Raw genomic sequence first — 24188 nt, 5'->3', positions numbered from 1 at the left:
TCAGCAAGAAAAAAAAATAATAATCCCATCAAAAAGTATGCAAGGGAAATGAATAGACAATTCTCAAAAGTAGATATGTAAATTGCCAACTAATATATGAAAAAATTTTCATCATCTCTAATTATCAGGGAAATGCAAATTAAAACCACAATGGGATAGATACCACTTATTCCGGCAAGAGTGGCCATAATAAAAAAAATTAAAAATAATAGATGTTGGTACGGATGGGGTGAAAAGGGAACACTTTTACACTGCTGGTGGGAATGTAAACTAGAATAACCACTGTGGAAAACAGTATGGAAATTCCTTAAAGATGTAAAAGTAAAACTACCATTTGATCCACTAATCCCACTACTGGGTACTACCCAGAGAAAAAGAAGTCAATGTGTGAAGAAGACACTTGCAAACTCGTGTTCATAGCAGCAAAAATATGGAACCAGCCTAAACGCCCATCAACCAATAAGTGAATAAAGAAAATGTGAGATATATATATATGCCATGAAATACTACTAAATCATAAAACAGAATGAAATAATGGCATTCACCGCAACCTGAATGGAGTTGGAGACCATTATTCTAAGTGAAGTAAATCAGGACTGGAAAACTGAATATTGTATGTTCTCACTTATAAGTAGGAGCTAAACTATGAAGGCACAAATGCAAGAGAATAATAAAATGGACTTTGGTGTCTTGGGGGGAAGGCTGGGAGGAACGTGAGGGATAAAAGGGATACAACACTACATGTTGGGTACAGTGTACACTGCTTGGGTGACAGGTGACCAAAATCTCAGAAATTACCACTAAAAAAGTTATCCGTGTAACCAAAAACCACCTGTTCCCCAAAAACTATTGAAATAAAAATTAAAAAGAAAAAAATAAGTAAATTGGTAATTAATTTTATATCATAATATAATTGCATATTATAATTTTACTAAATTAGTATCCATATCTGTATCTTATTCTCACAAATCAAGCAAAAATCTCCTCCTCATCTCATTTTTAACAAAGAATATTTAATGATAACCTGCCTGTGAAATATTTAATGAAAACCTGCCTATGAAATTTTTATTGATAACCTGCCTGTGAAATATTTAATGATAACCTGCCTGTGCTAGGGAAATGATGAACATAACAGTCACAGTTCCTGACCTGGTGGAACTTAAAACCTAGTGAGAGAGGCAAAAAACACGCTAATATTTCCCTAAACATTTAAAAATAGAATTGTAGGAAGGGTGGGAGGGGTACAAAAATATAGTTAGAAAAAATGAACTACTATTTGATAGCACAACAGGGTGACTATAGTTAATAACAATTTAATTGTACATCTTAAAATAATTAAAAGAGTATAATTGGATTGTTTGTAACATAACAGGTAAATGCTTGATGGGATAAATAACCCATTCTCCATGGTGTGACTATTATGCATTGCACGCATGTATGAAAACATCTGGTGTATGTCATAAATACATATACCTCCTACACCTCTATGGCAAGTGCTGGAAAGAATAACACCATTTTAAAGCTAAAATTGAGAGAGAGAGAATAAAAGTTTTAATGGATTATGAGAAAAAGGTAAATATTCTGCTCATCACAGGCAGAAAGCAGTGATGAAAACTAAAAGTAAGCCCAACATTCTGTTTTTGCACAAGTAGTAAAAAATGCTCATTTGTTATGAACACTCTAACTAAATGATTTTCACATTTAATGTGATGACATGAAAGATCTACCTAAGGATGGCTTTGTAGAAACAGAAAAATCATTCCTACCAATGCTCTAATCTCCCCACTCTCTTAATGTTTTCTGCTGTTACTATTATAAATTGCCAGGATGTGTGACTCCTTTCCTCAGACAATACCTCCTCTAAAACAATCTTTCTATATGAAGAGGAAAATGCATAACCTTTATTCATATTTTAACCAGTTGGTTCCTTTCCCATATTTGCCATCTCCTGACTTATATCCTCTCTAGATTTGCATGTCTTCTGAAACACTAGTTCTAGAGGACCATGACTTTAACTTGCCAAAATTTCTGCACAGTACCTAGATAAACCTTACGTACTAAAGGGTCTTTTTGTTTGTTTTGCTTTTCTTTTATTATACTTTAAGTTTTAGGGTACATGTGCACAACGTGCAGGTTAGTTACATATGTATACATGTGCCATGTTGATGTGCTGCACCCATTAACTGGTCATTTAACATTAGGTATATCTCCTAAAGCTACCCTTCGCCCCTCCCCCCACCCCACAACAGGCCCCGGAGTGTGATGTTCCCCTTCCTGTGTCCATGGGTTCTCACTGTTCAATTCCCACCTATGAGTAAGAACATGCGGCGTTTGGTTTTTTTGTCCTTGTGATAGTTTGCTGAGAATGATGGTTTCCAGCTTCATCCATCTCCCTACAAAGGACATGAACTCATCATTTTTTACGGCTGCATAGTATTCCATGGTGTATATATGCCACATTTTCTTAATCCAGTCTATCGTTGTTGGACATTTGGGTTGGTTCCAACTCTTTGCTATTGTGAATAGTGCCGCTATAAACATATGTGTGCATGTGTCTTTATAGCAGCATGATTTATAATCCTTTGGGTATATACCCAGTAATGGGATAGCTGGGTCAAATGGTATTTCTAGTTCTAGATCCCTGAGGAATCGCCACACTGACTTCCACAATGGTTGAACTAGTTTACAGTCCCACCAACAGTGTAAAAGTGTTCCTATTTCTCCACATCCTCTCCAGCACCTGTTGTTTCCTGACTTTTTAATGATAGCCATTCTAACTGGTGTGAGATGGTATCTCATTGTGGTTTTGATTTGCATTTCTCTGATGGCCAGTGATGATGAGCATTTTTTCATGTGTCTTTTGGCTGCATAAATGTCTTCTTTTGAGAAGTGTCTGTTCATATCCTTCACCCACTTGTTGATGGGATTGTTTGTTTTTTCTTGTAAATTTGTTGGAGTTCTGGATATTAGCCCTTTGTCAAATGAGTAGATTGCAAAAATTTTCTCCCATTCTGTAGGTTGCCTGTTCACTCTGATAGTAGTTTCTTTTGCTGTGCAGAAGCTCTTTAGTTTAATTAGATCCCATTTGTCAATTTTGGCTTTTGTTGCCATTGCTTTTGGTGTTTTAGACATGAAGTCCTTGCCCATGCCTATGTCCTGAATGGTATTGCCTAGGTTTTCTTCTAGGGTTTTTATGGTTTCAGGTCTAACATTTCAGTCTTTAATCCATCTTGAATTAATTTTTGTATAAGGTGTAAGGAAGGGATCCAGTTTCAGCTTTCTACATATGGCTAGTCGGTTTTCCCAGCAGCATTTACTAAATAGGGAATCGTTTCCCCACTTCTTTTTTTTGTAAGGTTTGTCAAAGATCAGATGGTTATAGATATGCGGCATTATTTCTGAGGGCTCTGTTCTCTTCCATTGATCTATGTCTCTGTTGTGGTACCAGTACCATGCTGTTTTGGTTACTGTGGACTTGTAATATAGTTTGAAGTCAGGTAGCATGATGCCTCCAGCTTTGCTCTTTTGGCTTAGGATTGACTTGGCGATGCGGGCTCTTTTTTGATTCCATGTGAACTTTAGTTTTTTCCAATTCTGTGAAGAAAGTCATTGGTAGCTTGATGGGGATGGCATTGAATCTATAAATTACCTTGGGCAGTATGGCCATTTTCACGATATTGATTCTTCCTACCCATGAGCATGGAATGTTCTTCCATTTGTTTGTATCCTCTTTTATTTCATTGAGCAGTGGTTTGTAGTTCTCCTTGAAGAGGTCCTCCACGTCCCTTATAAGTTGGATTCCTAGGTATTTTATTCTCTTTGAAGCAATTGTGAATGGCAGTTCACTCATGATTTGGCTGTTTGTGTGTTATCAGCGTATAAGAATGCTTGTGATTTTTGCACATTGATTTTGTATCCTGAGACTTTGCTGAAGTTGCCTATCAGCTTAAGGAGATTTTGGGCTGAGACGATGGGGTTTTCTAGATATACAATCTTTGATTTGTTGTTTTCTCAGATTCAAAAGGCTCTTCGAAGGGCATTTTAAATTTGATGTTAGAATGAAGCACGCCTTGAAAAATTAACTTTTATACACAGATGTACCATTTGTTCTTGGTTCTGAAGCAATATTGTATAAGCATAAAATAATCTTCACTGAATTCTATTAAGACTATATAACATTCTAGACAACTGAAAAGGCTTTTTCCTGGAATTAGATATGGAACATTACAGAATATTTTTGTTTCCTTGGTTGCAGGGATACATTATATGTTAGGGCCAACACATTTATATATCAAGAAAGTCATGAACCAAATCATTTGGAGTTCAGAAAGTTGTTTAAACATGTCAGAGAAGGAATAAATTGTAGGCAAAATGTGGTGTAAAGGTTAGCATGCAGGAGCTCATCTATGGCATTGGTAGTCTCCAGTGTTCATTTGTTTTAAAGATAAATCTAACGTATCACAAATAGAAATCCAATGCCTTTAGCAGAGTAGATGCTGACAATCTAAAACTAAGTGAAATAAACCACCTCCAATAAATTAATCAGTCAATGATCATTTATCTTTCATTTTATCATCATATTCTCAAAAACACAGTTAATATTAATTTGTGGAACAGCAGAAATCTGATGTTATAAGAATAAACACAGAACCTGATTTTACAGGATACATTATTCACCATAATAAAATGATGAAATGTTCAATATCCAAACCATGAACATGAGCTCAAAACTAGTCACTTGGTGAAATTTAAAAGAAGAAAAAAAGAGAAATAGTCTCTTTGTTCAGATATTTACTATTTCAGCAGGAAAAAAAAGAAGAGAAAATATTGGCAAACTATTTTAATGTACTGTTTTAGGTCATTTGTTATTGTATTTGGAGAGTGTATTTTGAAAGCTTGGATCCAATTGGTTGAAGCTTTGGAGTCATGAGGAATTCTTACATTTTTAATCCGGAAAAGTTCCTCACAAAGGAGAGGATTTAATGTGGGCTTTGGAGTTCATATATGGTTGGACCAGAAGGAGTTTTCTAAAATGTTCATTATGTTCACTTGTCAAATTGCCAAATTATCTCCTTGTTACTACAGGTCGGATAGTAATCCCAAATGGATTCAGTTTCTTCTTCAGCTTCCCCCAATTAAAATTAGCATATCCAAACATCAAAATTATTTTTTAAATTTCATCAGAAGTTAGTTTTTTTGGTAATTTTATCATTCTTATGATAAGCTAGAGTCAGAAATGGGCCCCTAATGTCATTTATGCAACCCCACTGTTTTGCTTATGAAGAAACTGAAGTCCACAGGCATTTGAAGTCATACAGTTAGTGATCCAATTGGATGGAACCTATGGTTCTCTTATTCTTAGAGTAGGACTCTTTCCACCCTAGCACACATGTTCTCTAGCTCAAACTAGACAAAAATAAAAAATTTCATGCTGAGCTTTCTGGTCTACATTTCTCAGGCTCAAGTTTGATCTGCTTTTGAGAAACTATGCTGTTTTGAGATTTTCATGGGCAAAGATAGAAACAGATTAAGTAACTTTGCTTTACAGTCGTATATGATATTTCTCTTAAAACTTGATCTCTATATCTATGTCCCCATTAAATTCTAATAGAGTTGAGTCATAATTTTTAGAAATTACTTGTTTGAAGATCCTCTGAGTCAAGACAATGGATTGAGATTCAGAGGACTCATGATACTATCCTGTGTTGGTAACCTCTTCCCTCATAGTACTTATGTAAGTAAGCACTTACATAAGTACTTACATAAGTACTTACATAAGTAAGTACATAGTGATGTACTTACATCACTGAATCATAATGACTTTTCCAATATACCAAAAAATAGCTAATCATTTCATGTGACATGTCAGCATATGGTTGAGGGTGGAGGGTAGAATATGACTATGACCTAAGAAATGTTCACAGGCTTATGTTATATTTTTGGAAAAGAGGTACTTTACTATCTCCATCTATTTTCATTCATACAGTGCTTAATTTTACTGGAGGCAAAAAAAAAAAAGGACAATGTGAGAAGAGTTCAGCCATGCATTACTTTTTAAAAAAAAAAGAAACTCTGGAAGATTTTTAAGAATAAGATGGCATGAATATTCCTGCTCTATGAAAGCAACAGAACTATTTTCTCTATGACCTCTTATCTAAATTTCACCAGAAGCTTCTGAGGTTAAAGTCAAATTTTATAATTCATTATTTCTTATCCCTAATTGCAGAAATATTTCTAAAATCTTGAGTCCAAGGCCATAATTTGGAAGTGTGCAGATGTAGCCCACCCTCATTTAAAGTTGATAAGAAAAAAATGAGTTAAAAAAAATAGAGATATCCCAAATGACTACATTTCATTCCTCAATATTAAATAATAGACATATCCTCACCACTCTACTACAGTTCTGTTGGCTATGGGTGATTAATTCATTAAAATAAACAGATATATGTTGTGTCTTTGCCATGGCCCAGGCATGGTTCTCCTCATATTTTGGTGGGAAAAGACAGAAATAATGAAATAAATGTATCATATTTCAGGTGATGATAAAAAAGAAGAAGAAAAATTAAGCAGGAAAAAGAATATGGAGAGTAAGACATCACATGGGTGCTTTTTTATATAAAGCAGTGGGGAAATAACTGTCTAATAGGGTAATGTTTGAGCAGAGATTGGAAAAAAAATGAGTCATGTATATGCCTGGAGGAAGATCATTCCAAGAAAGGAAAAGAAAAGCTCAAAGCCCATGAGGTGAGCGTGTGCTCAGCACGTTAAAGGAGGCCAGGGTAGCTGAAGAAGAATGATTGACAGGGCAAGTGGTACGAATTGAGGTTGGAAAGACGATAGCAGTTACATCAAATTGGACTTTGGTTTCTACTCTAAGTGGAAAACCATTGGAGAGTTTTGAGCAGAGGGTTAATGAATATTTGCTGCTGTATGCAGGATGGACTGCACAGGGACAAAAGGTAAAAACAGGGAAATAAGAGTCTGCTGAAATGACCCACATGAGAAATACGGCAGCTTGGTCCAGGTGGTAGCTGATGAATGTGTGGTCTTTTTTCTTTTTTAAATTTCAGCTCTTGAACATATTCACTGGGCTCTTTCTAACCTCATAGATCCTACCTGCTCAAGCAGCCTTCTCTCTGCTGAATCTAGCTAGCATCAAAAGATCACATAATATCTCATAAACATATAATTATTGTTTGTTAATTAAAGATAATACAGATTGTTTTAATTAACAATAAAAAAGACCTTCTGGAGCTGGCCATATTCTCTTTCTAGCCTCTGGCTAGGTTGTCACCACTACACTGATGAGCGTTGTTGTGGATCTACTGATTCTCAACTTTGTGTTCAAATATACGGAGGCTTCCCTAGGAAGGATGGTGAGGGCAAACTATTAAATTCTTTCTCTTCTCACTGTGAGACACATTTCCCATTTAACTCTGCTTGGGCCTCGCATTGTAAGGTAGGGGTCTAGGTGGAAAAGTTTCTCCCAGAGTGTGAGGGAAAGCCACTCATTCCTAGAGAGCTAGCTAAGGGTATATGTGGGAGAATCCTTCCTACTGCTTTCTCCTCTCTTCCATCCTTTTAATCCACACTGGGTTAAAAAGGGTTGGCTTCTTTTAACAGTCTTTGTGTCATATCATTCTAGTATTTAGCAGCAAGACTTTGTCTGGATGTAATACGCAAAAGAACTTTGGAGAAGTCTCTCTGGTTACCAAACTGATTGTCTTGCTAAAGAAGTCAAGTAGCTACTTTTCCTTATTTGAGGCAAAAAACTTGGGAGTTAGGCCTCGGAGATGGAAAGCTACAAGAAAACATGATTTAAGATCAAAATACATCAATTTGTTGTTTGCTAAATATTATTCCTGGAACAGCTATGATAAATTCTGAATATTGGATCAGTGAAGAAAATGGTAATTGTTCAATAAATGGTATATATTAGCTTCCTAGTGCTTCTATAACAAATTATAAAAAAAACCTTATGGCTTAAAACAACATAAATTTATTTTCTTACAGTTCTACAGGTTAGAGATCCACAATTAGTCTCAGTAAGCTAAACTCAAGTGTCCATAGGGCAGTGTCCATTTTGGAGGTGCTAGGTTTCCATTCCCTTGCCTTTCACAGCTTTTAGAACTTGGTGGCATTCCTTGGCTCATAGTTCCTTTACCACCTTCAAAGCACATGACTCCAACTTCTGCTTCTGTTACAATACAACCTTCTCTGACTTTGCCCCTCTTGCCTCCCTATTACAAAGACCCATGATTACACTGAGCAAAGCCAAATAATTTAGCATAATGTCCCATCTCAAGATCCTTAGCTTAATCAAATCTGCAAAATTCCTTTCACCATATAAGGCAACATATTCACAAGTTCAGGAGATTAGGGCCTAGACATCTTTGGGTGGGTTCTATTCATCACATGATGCAAGATAAATTGCCTAACTTTCTTTCTCTCTTTCTCTCTTTTAACAGCCTTTGTGTCATATCATTGAATTGAAATTGATCCATCAACTGAAGTGTGAAGAATTGAAATAGATCCATCAGTTGAAGTGTGAAGAACTGTCATCAATTCTTCAGATTGCCATTGATCCATCAATTTCAATTCTATGAATTTCTCAAAGCAAATTTTTAAATACACAAATATATATTGAAGCTAATTTACTGCCATGATTGGTTGCTAATGATTATGATTAGTATGGGAAGTCTATAGATCTGATAGCTATGATTCTCTAAATTTATTTTACTATATACACTAAATATAGTGTGTGTATAGAGAGAGAGAGACAGCAATATCTATATGTAGCAAAATAGAGAAATATCTGTATATACACACTGTATATATATAGCTCTCTCTATATATAGTGTGTATATCTATATATATACACACACACACTCAAACACACCTAATTGTATTTAAACTTCACACTGTATACCTCAGTAAATTATGCAGAGATTAAAATTTGAATGTTAATTATAACAGCATCATTTATAAAATTTTTCTTCCAGGAAGGGTCATGACAGATAGGGTCAAAACATGACAGAAGGCTCCAGAACAATACAGCAACCCATGTTGGTTAATGTAATGTGTCAACTTGCATGGGCCATGGTACCCAGATATGTGGTCAAACAATGTATTGAATATTTTCATGAGGTTATTTTTGAATAAGATTAACTTTAAATTAGTGAAATTTTAATAAAGCAGATTGCCGTCTATGTTGTGGGTTTCATCCAATCAACAAAGGACTGAATACAACAGAAGACTGACCGCCCTGCTAGCAAGAGGCAACTCTGCCAGCTGATATTCTTCACACTTGTACTGCAACATCATCTCTATCCTGCCAGTCCTCCCTATGGATTTTGGAATTGACAGTCTCCTTAATCATGTAAGCTAATTCCTTAAAATAAACCTCTTTCAATATATACATCCTATTGATTCTGTTTCTCTGAAGAATCCAAAACTAACATACAAACTTAAAGGCCAAACAAACTATATGTATAAAACAAAAACGGTAAATATCCTAAATATATAAAAATGTTTTGCAAATTAATAGGGAAAAAATAACCCCAAATGCTACAGGAAAATGAATAGAAAAATATTGGGGAAAAAAGAAAAATACATCTAAAAAAAGCAATGGATAAAAATAAGTACAGGTGCTCTAGTTTTCAAAGACTTATTGTTTAAAAAAGTAAAACAAAAGATTGGCAAAGATTGAAAAAAGTGGGAACACCCAGTATTGTTTAAAAGGGAAATCAGTATTCACAACCTATTGCTTAAAGTATAAATTGCTATGCTATTTTCTAGGAACATACTAGAAATTTAGTTATACATATCAAGGGTCTAATAAAAGACATTGAATCCATCAATTTCAATTCTATAAATTTCTCAAGGTAAATGTTCAAATATGCAAGTATATATTGAAGCTAATTTATGGCCATAATTGGTTGCTAATTATTGGGATTAGTGTGGGTCATCTATATATCTGATAGCTGTGATTCTTTAAATCATAGGAATATAAATGGAATAATTCACAACCATTAAAAATGTAAGAATATGTCACATATAGAATATATTTTCTATTAAAAAATGAGTATAATATATTTTGATGCATTGTACATAAATTTATGTACATACATGGGAAAAATCAGAGATCAGAAAGTATATATGACAAAGTTTTAGGAGTGGTCATCTCTAGGTGATATAATCTGAGGTAGTTTTAATTTTTTTCATTTCCTGCAACTGTATTTCTTTTTTACTATCCATTGATTTTTTTTGTTTGTATATTTTAAATTTTCAAAAAATAGGTTAACCTGGAACAAGAATTTGTTTAAAGCTATTCTGCATGAGAAATGTAATGTTGTCAAGTTGCTTTAATTTTAAGTTAATAGTTAATAAATAAAAAACAGGGAGTACAGGAGTAAGGTGGAGTTACCTGCTTTAGGAGTAAAGCAGTAAAGAGCACTGATGATACTCTCTGTGACAAGATGTTCTTTACAGTTGGCATTTTGTCTTCCTTGTTATGTAAATACATCGTTGGAAGCCTAAGTTCCATTTCAGTTTAAAGAGCTTAGCTGAGTTAGATCAACTTCTTTTAACAGATAATCAAATACTGAGATAGCAACAGACCAGGGATGTTTTGATATTGTCACAAACTGAAAATAAAGGACTCACAAATGTCGTTCAAGAAATTAGCGAAAGTTAAAAAATACAATAACTGAAACATTTTAAAAATCACTAGAGGATTACAACAGCAGATTTGAACAAGCAGAATAAAAAATCAGCAAAATGAAGAGAAGTCAATTGAGATTATCCAGTCGTAAAAACTGAAAAAAACATAATGAAGAAAAATGAAGCGATAATTAGAGACCCGTGAGACATCATCAAGTTCAACAGGTATGCATACACATTCTGCAGAATCCCAGAATAGAAGAGAAAGAAAAAGGAGAAAGAATGTTCAAAGAAATAATGACTAAACTTTTACCAAACTTTAAGAATAACATTAACCTACACATCCAAGAAGCTCAGCAAATTCCAAGTAGTATAACTCAATGCTAACTACACTTAGACACATGATAATTAAGCTGTCAAAAGATAAAGACAAAGAGAGGATCTTGAAAGCAGCACAAGAGTGTCTCTTTATGTACAAGTGTTTTTCAGTAAGATTAACAGCTGATTTAATATCAGAAATCATGGAGATAGAAATCAGAAGATAGTAAAATGACATTAAGATAGCTAAAAAGAAAAAGACTCAACTAAGAATTTTCTATATCAAGTATCACTATTCTTTAAATATGAAGGTGAAATTAAAAGGCTGTGCAGTAAACAAATCTGAGAGAAATTTGTTTTATAGCAGAGCTACCATAAAGCCTTGTCTAAGGGAGTCCTTAAGGCTTAAATGAAAATACACTAGTCAGTGATATGAAAAATTAAAGAGAACCATTAAAGATAATTATGAAGATAAATACAAAGAACAAATTATAAATATATCTTTGATTTTAATAATTGTTTCTCTCCTAAAAACAATTATTTAAAAAAACAACTGCATAAAATACTAATTATAAAACTGAGTTGATATACATACTTTTATATGCACAAATATGTAATTTTGTGCATGACAATAACAGCACAAAGTGGGGAAGAGGGAATGGGGTTATATAGGAGTAAAGTTTTGGCATATCCAATTGCAAAATATTGCATTAAGTTGGTATTAATTCAAAGTAGGTTGTAATAAATTATGATGTTGATTGCAACCTTCAGAGCAACCAATAAAATAATTTTTAAAATAGTATTGTCAAAGAAATGAAAAAAATAAAATTATACACTAGCACATATCCATTTAATACACAATAAAATAGTAATGAAGAAATAGAATAATAAGAATGTGTGACAAATAGAAAACAATAACCAATGGAAGATGTAAATCCTACCTTATCAGTAATTACATTAAACTGTAGTAAATATTACAGTTGAAGTAAACAGAATGATAAAAAAAGTAAAAAATAAAAACAAACATGATCTAACTATATATCATCCATGACAGATACACTTTAGATTCAAAGACAAAAATAGGTTGCAAGTAAAAAGATGACAAAATATATACCAGGAAATAGTAACAAAGGTAAACTGGAGTGAGTATAATAAATATTAGACAAATCAACTCTAAAACAAAACCTATTACTAGAGATTAAAAAGCACTTTAAAATGTGTTAAATCTATCAAAGCTTTAAGAAGATATAAATATGGCCGGGCGCAGTGGCTCACGCCTGTAATCCCAACACTTTCGGAGGCTGAGGCAGGCAGATCACCTGAGGTCAGGAGTTCGAGACTAGCCCGACCAATATGATGAAACCCTGTCTCTACTAAAAATACAAAAATTAGCCGGGCATAGTGGCATGCGCCTGTAATCCCAGCTACTCAGGAGGCTGAGAAGAGAATCCCTTGAACCCAGCAGGCAGAGGTTGCGGTGAGCCGAGATCACGCCATTGCACTCCAACCTGGGCAACAAGAGTGAAACTCCGTCTCAAAAAAAAAAACAAAAAATAAAAAAAGAAGAAGAAGATATAAATATATAAACATATAAGCCTCTAACGAAAGAGCCCCAAAATATGTGTATCAAAAATAGGCAGAACTGCAGAACCGGAGGCAGCAATAGACTGTTCAATAATAATAGAGACTTCAATTACCCAATTGCAATAAATATTGAACAAGACAAAGATAATCAACGAAATAGAAGACTTTAAGAAAACTATAAACCAATTAGACCTAACAAATATCTATAGTTCACTCAGCAACAGAATACACATAGTTCTCAAGCACACATGTAACATTCTCAAGGAGAGAGTATATATTAACCAATAAAAATAAGTCTCAATCTATTTAAAGGATTGAAGTCATATAGAGTATGCTCTCCTACCACAATAGAATCAACTTAGAAGTGAATAATAGAAGAAAATTTTTAAAATTTGGTAAAATGTGGAAATTAACACACTCCTAAATAAGCAAGGGGTCCAAAAAGAGATCACAATAAAATCAGAAAATTTGTGATAATAAACACAAAAACACAAAGTACTAAAACTTTTTGAATCCAACAAAGACAGTCCTTAAGAAAATTATAAGAAAAAATATAGTAATAAAAATTATAAGAGAAAATTATAGTATAAACACCACATTTAAAAAGAAAGTTCTCAAATCAATAACCTATTCCTTCACTTTATGAAACTAGAAAAAGAAGACTAATACCCGAAGCAAATAGAGGTAGAAAGCAATAAATATTAGAGAGAAAATAAATAAAATAAGAAATAGAAAAACTAGAGATAACTGACATAACAAAATATTTTAAATAAATTAGCAGAACTGACAAAACTTTTAGCTAGAATGACCAAGAAAACAAGAGAAAAACAAAATTAAGAATGAAAGAGGAGATATTACTATTGACCTTAGAGAAAAAGAAAGGATTTTAAAGAATTATGTCTTTTTTTATGTCATCAATTAGATAACTTACATGAAATGGATAAATTCCTATCCATACACAAACTACTAAAACTGATTTTTAACAGTTGAAATTCTGGATAGACATATAACAAGAGATTGAATTAGTAATTAAAAAAACAACAAAAATTTCCCACAAGTAAAGGTCCAGTACCAAATTCACTGGTGAATTCTACCATCCATTTAAAGAAAAATTAGCACAAATCCTTCACAAAGTCTGCCAAAAATTAGACCAGAAGAAAACACTTTCCAACTCATATTATGAGGCCACTGTTACTCTGATGGGAGGCATCAAAGATTTCAAAAGAAAAAAAACAGATCAATATTTCTCATGAATATTGACACAAACATCCTCCACAAACAAACTAAATCAAGAAACACATAATATACACCATAACCATGTGGAATTCGTCTCAGAAATCCAGGGTCAAGTCAACATATGAAAGTCAACTAATATAATACATCATATTAATAAAATACAGGACAAAATCTACATTATTAATAAAAGTCAAATACACACATCTCGAAAGGCACAGAAAAATCATTTGATGAAATCGAACACATTTTCATGAGAAAAGCACTCAAAAAACTAGAAATAGGAAATGATAAAGTTTTCTCTGAAAACACACAACTATTAGTCGGGCATGGTGGTGTGTGCCTATAGTCCCAACTACTCAGGAGGCTGAGGCAGAAGAATTGCTTGAACCCAGGAGGAAGGGTTTGCAGTGAAACAAGATCACACCACTGCACTCCAGCCTGGGCGATAGAGTGAGACTCTGTCTCAAAACAACCAACCAAACAAAAAACAACGAAAAGAAAACACACAACTGACTTCATACTAAATGGTGAAATACTGAAAACTCTGAAGGCATAAATGTCCTTCCTCAACACTTCTATTAACATTGTCACTGGAGGATCTAGTCAGGAAATTAGGCAAGAAAAAGACATAAAAGATATCCATATTAGAAAGGAAAAAAGAAAATTATCTGTATTTGCAAATGGCATAAACTTATATGTACAAAATCCTGAGGAATCCACCAAAAAATTTTTAGAATTATTGACCAAGTTTAGCAAGTTAAAAAATACAAGATGCATATTCAAAATTAAATTGTAAAAAGCAATGTTTTCACAAATAGAAAAAAGACTCAATTGTATTTCTAAACACTAGCAACTAATAATCTTAAAATTAAATTAAGAAGATATTTTCATGTACAATAGCATTAGAAAGAACAAAGTAGAAATACACTTATCAAGAAAAGTACAGGATGTATACACTGAAAACTGCAAGTATTGCTGAAAGGAAATAAATGAATATGTAAATAAGTGTTTTCATGACTCAGGAGACTTAATATTGTTAAAATAGCAATATGCCCAACACTGATCTACAGATTTAATGCAATCGCTAATAAAATTCCAACTTCATTTTTGGATGAAACTCACTAGCTGATCCTAAAATTCATTTTGAAATGCAATAGACCCAAAATAGCCAAAACAGTCTTGAAAAAGAAAAAGAACAAGGAATCACTCTTCCCACTTTCAAAACTTACTACAAAGCTACCGTACTCAGTAGAGCAGTAGTACTGGGATAAGGAGAGAGGTATAGATCAATGGAATAAAATTGAGTCCCCAAAGATGTATGTGTGTGTGTGTGTGTGTGCACGTGTAGATAGATAAATCTTCACACACTCATTCTCTCACATACCACTTACATGTATGTGCTAGTAATGTGTATCACTGTCAATTTTAAAAAATATGTTATTTTATTATTTTTGAAACAATTATTTAGGCTATGACTGAGGAACAATGGCCATCTGGTAGAAGTACATTTAAATTTCAAGGTTACTCATTTTGTATAAAAGGAAAGCAGCCCTGTGAAAGGCTATAAGTGCTTCTATGCAGTTGGTAAAAAAAAATCATCCTAGATCCTGATCCAAATAGAATTCTTGATGAAATTACATTTTTTCCTGTCTTGATATCAATGGACACTTTCAAGTATTTTTGTTAGCTTTTATATAGTTACTTCCCAGATGATAATAGAAAATAAAATTAGTAGTATCCTAATAAATATATAAAGAAACAATTACATTACTTTTTAAGAGCGGCGAAACAGAAAAATATTATTGGACAGAGAAAGAAATGAATAATGTCTAACAGCTGGACTATGTGTATGAAATAATGCAGACCTTCTTCTTTACCAACCAATGTGCTTAATTGAATTCCACATCATGTGAGATGCACCCTTTTTTCTATCCACTGATTTGGATTATATTATATCATTGTCCTACTATAAAGATGGAGGCACCTTCCTTGAGCTCTAACAAGTGAACAGTGAATAACAAGATGGACAAATTATCAAGCCCCAGAAGCCCAGCTTCTGTAATAAAACCCTTTATTACCTTTCTAAAGTGATCCTTGAGAAATGCAGATGGGAAACAATACTTTCATTGATGAGAAATGAAAACTACAGTCTCTTCTCTATGATGAAAATTTATGAGAACAAATAGCAAAAAGATAGCATAATGTCAAAGTGTTATAGTGAGAGCAGGTAAGAATATAACACAAAAGTTTATTTCCACACTGTCCCCCTACCCCAACCTTTGGTTTCTGGTAGGAATGAGCGAAAGTTCTCCTTTTTATTAGACTCCACTGTCAAGTCAGAGCATCATATATTGTTGCAGATTTAAATTGCTATTTTTCTTAATTACCTGGTTCAGATAAGCAAACGCCAGCTAGGCAAATTTTTTCATTTAAAAGCCTCCAGGAGGTCTCTGCTTATATTAGTCTTCTATTGCTACATAATAAATTACCACAAAATCAGTGGCTTTAAACAAAATACATTTATTTTCTCACAGTTTGTGGAAGTCAGAAGTCTAGATGTGGCTTAACTCAGCCTTCTGCTTTTGGTCTCACAAGGCTACAATCAATAAGTCAGGTGAGCTGTATTCTCATCTGAAGACTTGACTGGGGAAGCATCAGCTTCTAAGTTTTTTTCAGATTGTTGGCAGATTAATTGTGGTTGTATGACTGATGGGCTCAAGCTTTTTGTTGGCTCTTCAGCTGGAGACTATCCTCAACTCCTAGAGGCCACACATAGTTGGTAGAGGCCCCCTGCAATTCCTGGACACATGAGCTTTTCCAACTTGACTACTGAATTCATGAACCCTACAAAGAGTTTCAGTCTGCTTAGGTGGAATCTTATGCAACATGAGGTAAATGGGAGTAACAGCTCATCATCTTTGCTATGTAACATAAACCAACCAGGGGAGTGATATTCATCACCTTTGTCATATGCTATTGTTTTAGTTTAGAAGAAAACTACAGGTCCTGCCTACACTCAAGAGATGGGGATCACATAAGGGTATGCACAATAAAAGCAGGGGGTAATGGGAAGTAGTCCTAGTGGCTGTCCACCACACTATTTTTGCACTCAGCAACTCATAGACAACCCTTTAAAATTTAAAAACATATCCTTGAAATAAGACAGACATTTTCTGGGACTCGTTTTGTGCTGCAATAACTACAGGGCATTGCTTCCTTCAAGAACATCACTGCAATAACAACCAGACAATTGGGGCTGAAAGGCTGGAGCTCTACAAGCAAGTTCATCATCAACACCCCATTGGTTATATCCATAAACCTCACATCAAAAGCCCCTGCAATAGGAATACCAATGCAACCCTAGACAGAGGCTAATTTAAAGAGGCCGACCACAAGCTGCATTATAATCTCCCACGAAAGGGGGTGGTATGCATCCTTAACACCTTTGTATTCTGAGACACACTTTATTTTGCTTCTAAAACTAGTAGGCTCAGCCTTTGGTTCCTTGAGGACCCAATTAATTGAAGGCCAAAGCATAGAATTTCCTCTTTCTTTTTTTTCAACTGCAATTGTCTGAAGTTAAAAACTCATGTATCTATGATATTCTAGAGATGAGCGGACCTGTGTTTGTCACCTGTGCATATCTGTAAGGAGACAACAGTCCCCTTCAGGTGCTTGGCTCACTTTAAAAAAAAAAATACTTTGTTTTCTTTTATTTTGAGAGAATAAATTATGCCTCAAACTCAGGTCTCAAATTGGTGACAGAATGATTAAAAAGTAAGCGTTTGTTCCTGCTTTTGACCTAGCATTGAATCACTTCCAAAGACAACTCTCAATTCTGGAAAAAGTGATCAATTACTAGGAAAGAAAGCACATGGGTCTCCGGTGAAATAATGGCAGTTGTGGATTAAGAGAACAAGTGAGCTTGGGTTGCCAGGAAACAGGCAACATGATTCATAAGTATTTATCTTTTTCCTTTTAGTTCTTAAAACTACCTTTCATGGTGATCTATTTTAGATATGCTCAAAGAATTAATTCCCACTATTAGGTAAGCACAGGGAGTTAGTTATCTTGGTAACATAAAGCAGTTCTAAAGACTTTGTAAGCTACTTTGCTCATTGAGAAGATAAATAGGATGGTGGAATGAATCATGCTGTAAACACCTCACCACCCATTATCCTCCCTGGAGGCCTTCCCAGGTGAACTCATTCCAACAGGCATTTGCATAAAAGAAAAACTCATAAAAACTAAGTGGGAAAAAATTCACTCCAGCAAAAAGAAAGTATCTCCTGGCTTGGGTGGGAGGTGGAGTGGGGTAAGAGAAGACAAAGGAAATGACTTGAATTAGAGGCCAGAGAGAGACATTTCCAATAATTTCCAAGGATTGAATTTAAAAGGATGTCTATATAATAGTTCTCAATCCTGGCTGTACACTAGAATCACTCTGGGAGCTTTTAGGAATGCAGATACCACGGCCCAGTCTAGACTAATTATATGAACATCTCTAGAGAAGAGGCCTGGCATGCATTTAATTTGAAAGCATCCCACGTGTTTGTAACGTGCAGCTATGGTTGGAAACCTTTGCCTAAAGCCAGAAAATGACAACTTTTTATGAATGCAAATACCCACCTCAGTGCTCTTTTGACTACATTTGCAAATTGTGGGACACATCCACAAACCAGCATCAAGCCCTCTGCGACAGTGCTCTGAATTATTTAAGTCCTCAAAGTGATTATGACGCAGCGCGTTTAGCTGATCCATGGTCCACAGGCTTTTAGGAACCACTGCTCTAGGCTGGTGATTTTGCCTCTTCCTTCTTGTCATCCACTAACGACTGGGGGTTTAGGATGCACCACTGTGGGTTGGGAAAGTTGCCCATTGTTTACTAGATTCGCTAACATTTATATTGCTTCTACTTTGGGCTTTTATATACAGAAATATATAATCTTCAGTCCTTGTCTACATTTTGCCAAAAGTCACAAAAGCTGCACATTTATTAATAAGATCTATTCCTACAGGGATTCAAAAAAGGGAAGAAATCATGGGAAGTTTGTGAAGGCAGAGAAAGCTTTATGGAGTTTGCACACATTAAGGGTAACTAGGATGAGAATTACCAGTGAAGGAAGTGAGTATGGAGTGAGATATTTCTAGAAGTGACATCAACAGAGAAATAAAAGGCTAGGACAGGTTTAAGAAATAGTAAACATGGTTTATGGTGAGGAATAGTATGAGATGATACCGAAAATGGAGACCAAGAGAGGATTGAATGCCAGCATTTAGGATTTTGTCCTAGAGGCAATAGATCACGGTGTTACATAACAAATTAATGAAGACATTTTGATGTTCATAAGGTGGAAAAAAACAACTCTAGCCACAAATAGGCACATTTTTTGATCACTTACTGAAAGAGATATTAGCCAATGGTTAAATGAATATTACACGTAATAGACTGTGTAAGTAAACTTGACAATTTACTCAGAGTCCAGGGTTTGTTCATTTACAGCATTTTTCATCTGCCTCCCCTGCCATATTTTGGCAAAGCAAATACACACGTATGCATACACATATACATAATATCGTCCACATGCAAAAACATACATAACTACTCATTTGAAGTGGAAAAACAATTTTCTTTACATTACTTGTTCTCTAAAGGGATCATACAAAGAGGGTGCAATAAAGATGTTCAAGACTCAACAGAGACATTGGAGATTTTGTGGAAAGATAAGTGGGTTTTTAGATTGCTTTTGCTACTAATTAACAGTGTGACTGTGGCAAAATCACTTCCAACTCAGGGATTAAATATCTCCAGTGACAGAGAGGCAACTATAGCAAGCCAGTGAGTGAGACAGAGAATTCAGTCCTTAATATTTCCAGGACTATACAGCATACAGTGTGTGTTTTTAATAAATTAGTAAATGTAGTTGAGTACTTTTCAATTAATAAACTTACTTTCTCTCAACAGTAAAGTAGTAAAATATCTACTTTAAAGCAAATTATTTGAATACAAAATTTGGGATCATATGGCTGACATCATGATTATTCGTAGTTTGCCAAAAATTAAACCTTTGCGCCGGGCGCGGTGGCTCACGCTTGTAATCCCAGCACTTTGGGAGGCCAAGGCAGGCGGATCACGAGGTCAGGAGATCGAGACCACGGTGAAACCCCGTCTCTACCCTCTCCGAGTAGCTGGGACTACTCGGAGAGGCTGAGGCAGGAGAATGGCGTGAACCCGGGAGGCGGAGCTTGCAGTGAGCCGAGATCGTGCCACTGCACTCCAGCCTGGGCGACAGACGAGACTCCGTCTCAAAAAAAAAAAAAAAAAAAAAAAAAAAATTAAACCTTTGCTCTCACTGTGGCCATATTTTCTCTAACACTCTTGCAAAACACTGAGAGGTGCAGAAAAAAAGGGGAAAGAAGAAATAAATATGAACTAGTCAGAACAGGTCATAACACATTTTCCTAAAGCAAGTCACACACTACCAAATTAAGACCAGACTATTTTCACAACAGTAGAGGTTTCTATAGATTTACTTAGAATTTAAGCAGCATTTACCGTTATCATTTAAAAATTGTATGAAGCAATAATTAAAATGATTGCTTAGCACAGAGAAAATTTTCAGAGAACGAGATTTTTATTCCACCCACAGATATGTACCAAAACATATCTAAGCATTGGTGAATAAGAAAGAGAACATTAACAGAAACCAAAAATAATTGATGTCTGTTTTTAAAGAAAGGCTTTAAGGCTCATTTATAAACAAAAACTCTTTTTGTATCCCTTTCCATGAACTTATTCAGTGGATTATAAATTGGTTGGCAGACCAGTACTATGGATGATTATGGGACAACAATGTTTTCAATGCAGTGGTTTATAAGTAGTGAAATCAAACATTTTCCAGAGACTGAACTTCCCTTTGCCCTCATAAATTATTCTAAATGTGAGAAATATATTTGTTTCTAGACATCTAAAACCATTTAGGACATAAGCTTCCTCAACACTGGATAAACTTAAGAGTAAAATTCAGAATGTATTTGCACTACATTCCTTGCAACTCACAACAGTGGCTTTTAACTTATACCTAGTAATTCTTTCATTTTCTTCCACATATTGTCTCTCAAACTTAAAAAATAAAAAAAAAAGTGTTTTGGTTTTTTAAAATATTTAAAATATATACAGAAGTAGAGAGAATATATAATAAACTACCCATACCCATTACCTACTTTCAACAATTATTAACACATGGCCAATCTGCTATTGGCACCCTGGGTTCTTGCAATCTCCCAGAACAGAAATCAGGAAAGGTCTCCAGACATAGCAGCAAAGAAAAAGAGAAAGATTTATTTAGCTTGTGCACAAGAGAAGTCAGCAACAGGAAAGGAAAAAGGTGAACTCCTCTCTGAGGGCAGTGTGGGTTAGTTTCATAAAACTTTCCTATAGGAAGGGATCATATCAGGGCATGTATAGAAGGGGTTTCTCTAGCATTTACATAGTGGCTTTACATGCTTCAACATAGACCGCATGTAATGTTAGCATTTTAAATTTCTATACCTGGGCATTGTTTTTATTATTAAAATAAGGAAAAGTTCACTATGAGTTGAAACTTAAGCCTAGCTGCACGTACAGGGCCTCATGGAAGTCTCTAGCCCCCTAAAGCAGATACATGTGGTTAATAGTTTCTTGGGGCCAGGCACAGTGCTTCATGCCTGTAATCCTAGCACTTTGGGAGGCCCAGGCCAGCGGATCACTTGAGGTCAGGAGTTCGAAACCAGCCTGGCCAACATGGTGAAACCCCGTCTCTACTAAAAATACAAAAAAAAAAAAAAAAAAATTAGCTAGGCGTGATGGCAGGTGCCTATAATCCCAGCTACTCAGGAGGCTGAGGCAGATGAATCACTTGAACCCGGGAGCTGGAGGTTGCAGTGAGCAGAGATCGTGCCATTTGCACTCCAGCCTGGGTGACAGAGCGAGACTCCGTCTCCAAAATAAATAAATAAATAAATAAACAAAAATTTAAAAAAAAATAGCTTCTTGGGCCTTTGATGCTGATTATCTGGAGATTAAATAAGCTACAGCTTGAGTAAGGGGCTTTCGTTCTTTTTCTCCTGACCATATTCCAACAGGAAATCAGCAAACTTGCCTGTCTCATTCCCCGCTTGAGAGATTTTATGCTCCTTATGGTTAAAGAGTGAAGGTCTTTTCCTGTGGAGCTACTTTCTGCTGAGCAAGGACATAGTCCCTATATCTGTTCCCAGGTGGAGTAGAAATTTCTTGTGGCTTAGTGGAATGGGCTATATCGCTCTTGGATGGCAGTTTCTGGAACAGGCTGGAAGCCTTGCATGACCATTCACTTCGCATAAAACTGTTTTAGTCTAGAAGACATAAATTTTACCAGAAAGTTAAACAAGCATGGTTCAAAGATTAAAAGAAGAAAGACAGCTAACACAGGCCCTAAGAAAGGAAGGAACCAAGTTATAAAGGGTAAGGCTGATTGGACAGCATTCCACACTGAGTCAGTTCTTGGATCCCCTTTACCAAAAGAGTATAACTACATTGCCTGAATGTTAACCTCTACTTGCTCTGTAGTATTTAGGTGGATCAGGCCATAAATAAAAGATAATATAGTGATAGCATGACTAGTTCTTAAGGCAAAATGTAGGTGGAATCAATATGTAACAGTTTACCAAAAAAAACCATCCTTTCAATACAGCATGTTATAAAATTTAGTCCACCCAGGTATTTGGGAGTGGAGTGTGTATGGGTTGGGGACTATAGGATGAACAGGAACAACTGAGTCATTCACTGCCTAAAGGTCTTCAACAAAGCAGCATTCCCCAGGCAGGATTGGAGTATTACAGGGGAATTGGCAGGGCTGTATTAGCTCATGCTATAGAAATTTTTCCAGGAAGGGCCATATCCTCCGTTGGGCTTCTGGCCTGCAAGGATATTGGAGTTTGCATGGGTAGCATGTGGCTGGCTTGAGTTTCATTTTAACAGGCTTTGTACTGATGGCCTTTCCAGAGCACTGGTGTCCCATACAGACTTTGTCACTTTAGTTAGTATTTGCTCTGGGACAGGGGATGGTTGCTGACTTTGGGGAGCCAAAAGGTCCAGTAAAAAATGGATTTCTTTCTCAGGGGATACTGAGACTTGGATATCTTTCTGTTGGAGGGAGACCGAAGCTTCCAAATTGGATAAAAAAGTCATGACCCTTTGAAGGAAGGGAACACTCAGAGACATACAGGAAGGAAGGAATGATAGCCTTAGATCCAGTTTCACAAGTCAAAGGAAAGACAAACATCTTACATTACTATGGTACACTTGTTATCATTAATGAACCAGTATTGATATATTATTATTCGCTAGAGTTTATATTTATTTAAATATCCTTAGAGTTTTTCCTAATATCTTTTTCTGTCAAAGAATTTTATCCAAAGTACCTCATTATATTTAGTCATCATATCTCCCTAGGTTTCTGTGGGCTATGACATTTTACAAATTTGTCTTGTTATTGGTGACCTTGACAGTTTTGAAGAATACCAGTCAGGTATTTTGTAGAATGTCCCTTTGCTAGAATGGTCTAATATTTTCTTACAATTAGATTGAGTTGTGGATATTTAGGGGAAAATCACAGAGATGAGTGATGAAAGGTGTCATTTTTATCATGTCATATCAAAGGTATATATTTCTACAGCTTATCACTATTAATGTTAACCTTGATCTCCTTGCTGAGGTTGTGTTTGTCAGCTTTCTCCATTATAATGTTATTTTTTCCCTCTTTTTCCATACTTTTCCTTTTGGAAGGAAATCACCATGTACAACCCAGACTTAAGGAGTGGATAATCACACTTTCCCTTCTTAAGAATTGAATAATCATGCTTTATCTTCTTGAATGCAGAGGATCCACAAAGCTTATTTGGAATTTTTGCATGGAAAATGTGTCATTACTCCCCCATTTATGTATTCATTCCATTATTTACTTTTATCAGCATGGACTTATATTTATTTTATACTTTGGGTTATAATCCAGTATACTCTATCTGTTTTGTATTTACAATCCAATACGACTTCATTTTGCTTTTCTAAGTGTTTCAGCTGTAGCCCTTGGGAGCTCTTTCAGCAGGCTTCTGTGCCCCTTTGATACATACCTTCATCGCTGCGTTTTATTTTGTTTTTGAGTATTTCCTTACTTTCTAGCACAACAAGATATTCCATCCTCATCTTGCGTATTTTCTGCGACAGAAAATACACGATTTCTCCAAGTATTTCTTGTTCCTTTATTGGAGAATGGTATTAAAAGCTAAGCTACTGGGTGTCATTTCTTTTATGCCTTCTTAGCTGACAGAGCAAAGAAACATATATGCATATATTAAACACTCTGAATTCA

This window comes from Hylobates moloch, unplaced genomic scaffold (genome assembly GCF_009828535.3).
Source record: "Hylobates moloch isolate HMO894 unplaced genomic scaffold, HMol_V3 SCAFFOLD_3, whole genome shotgun sequence".
In the NCBI taxonomy this organism is placed as follows: Eukaryota; Metazoa; Chordata; class Mammalia; order Primates; family Hylobatidae; genus Hylobates; species Hylobates moloch.
The sequence above is the reverse complement of the archived record's forward strand: the minus strand, read 5'-3'. Positions refer to the sequence as shown.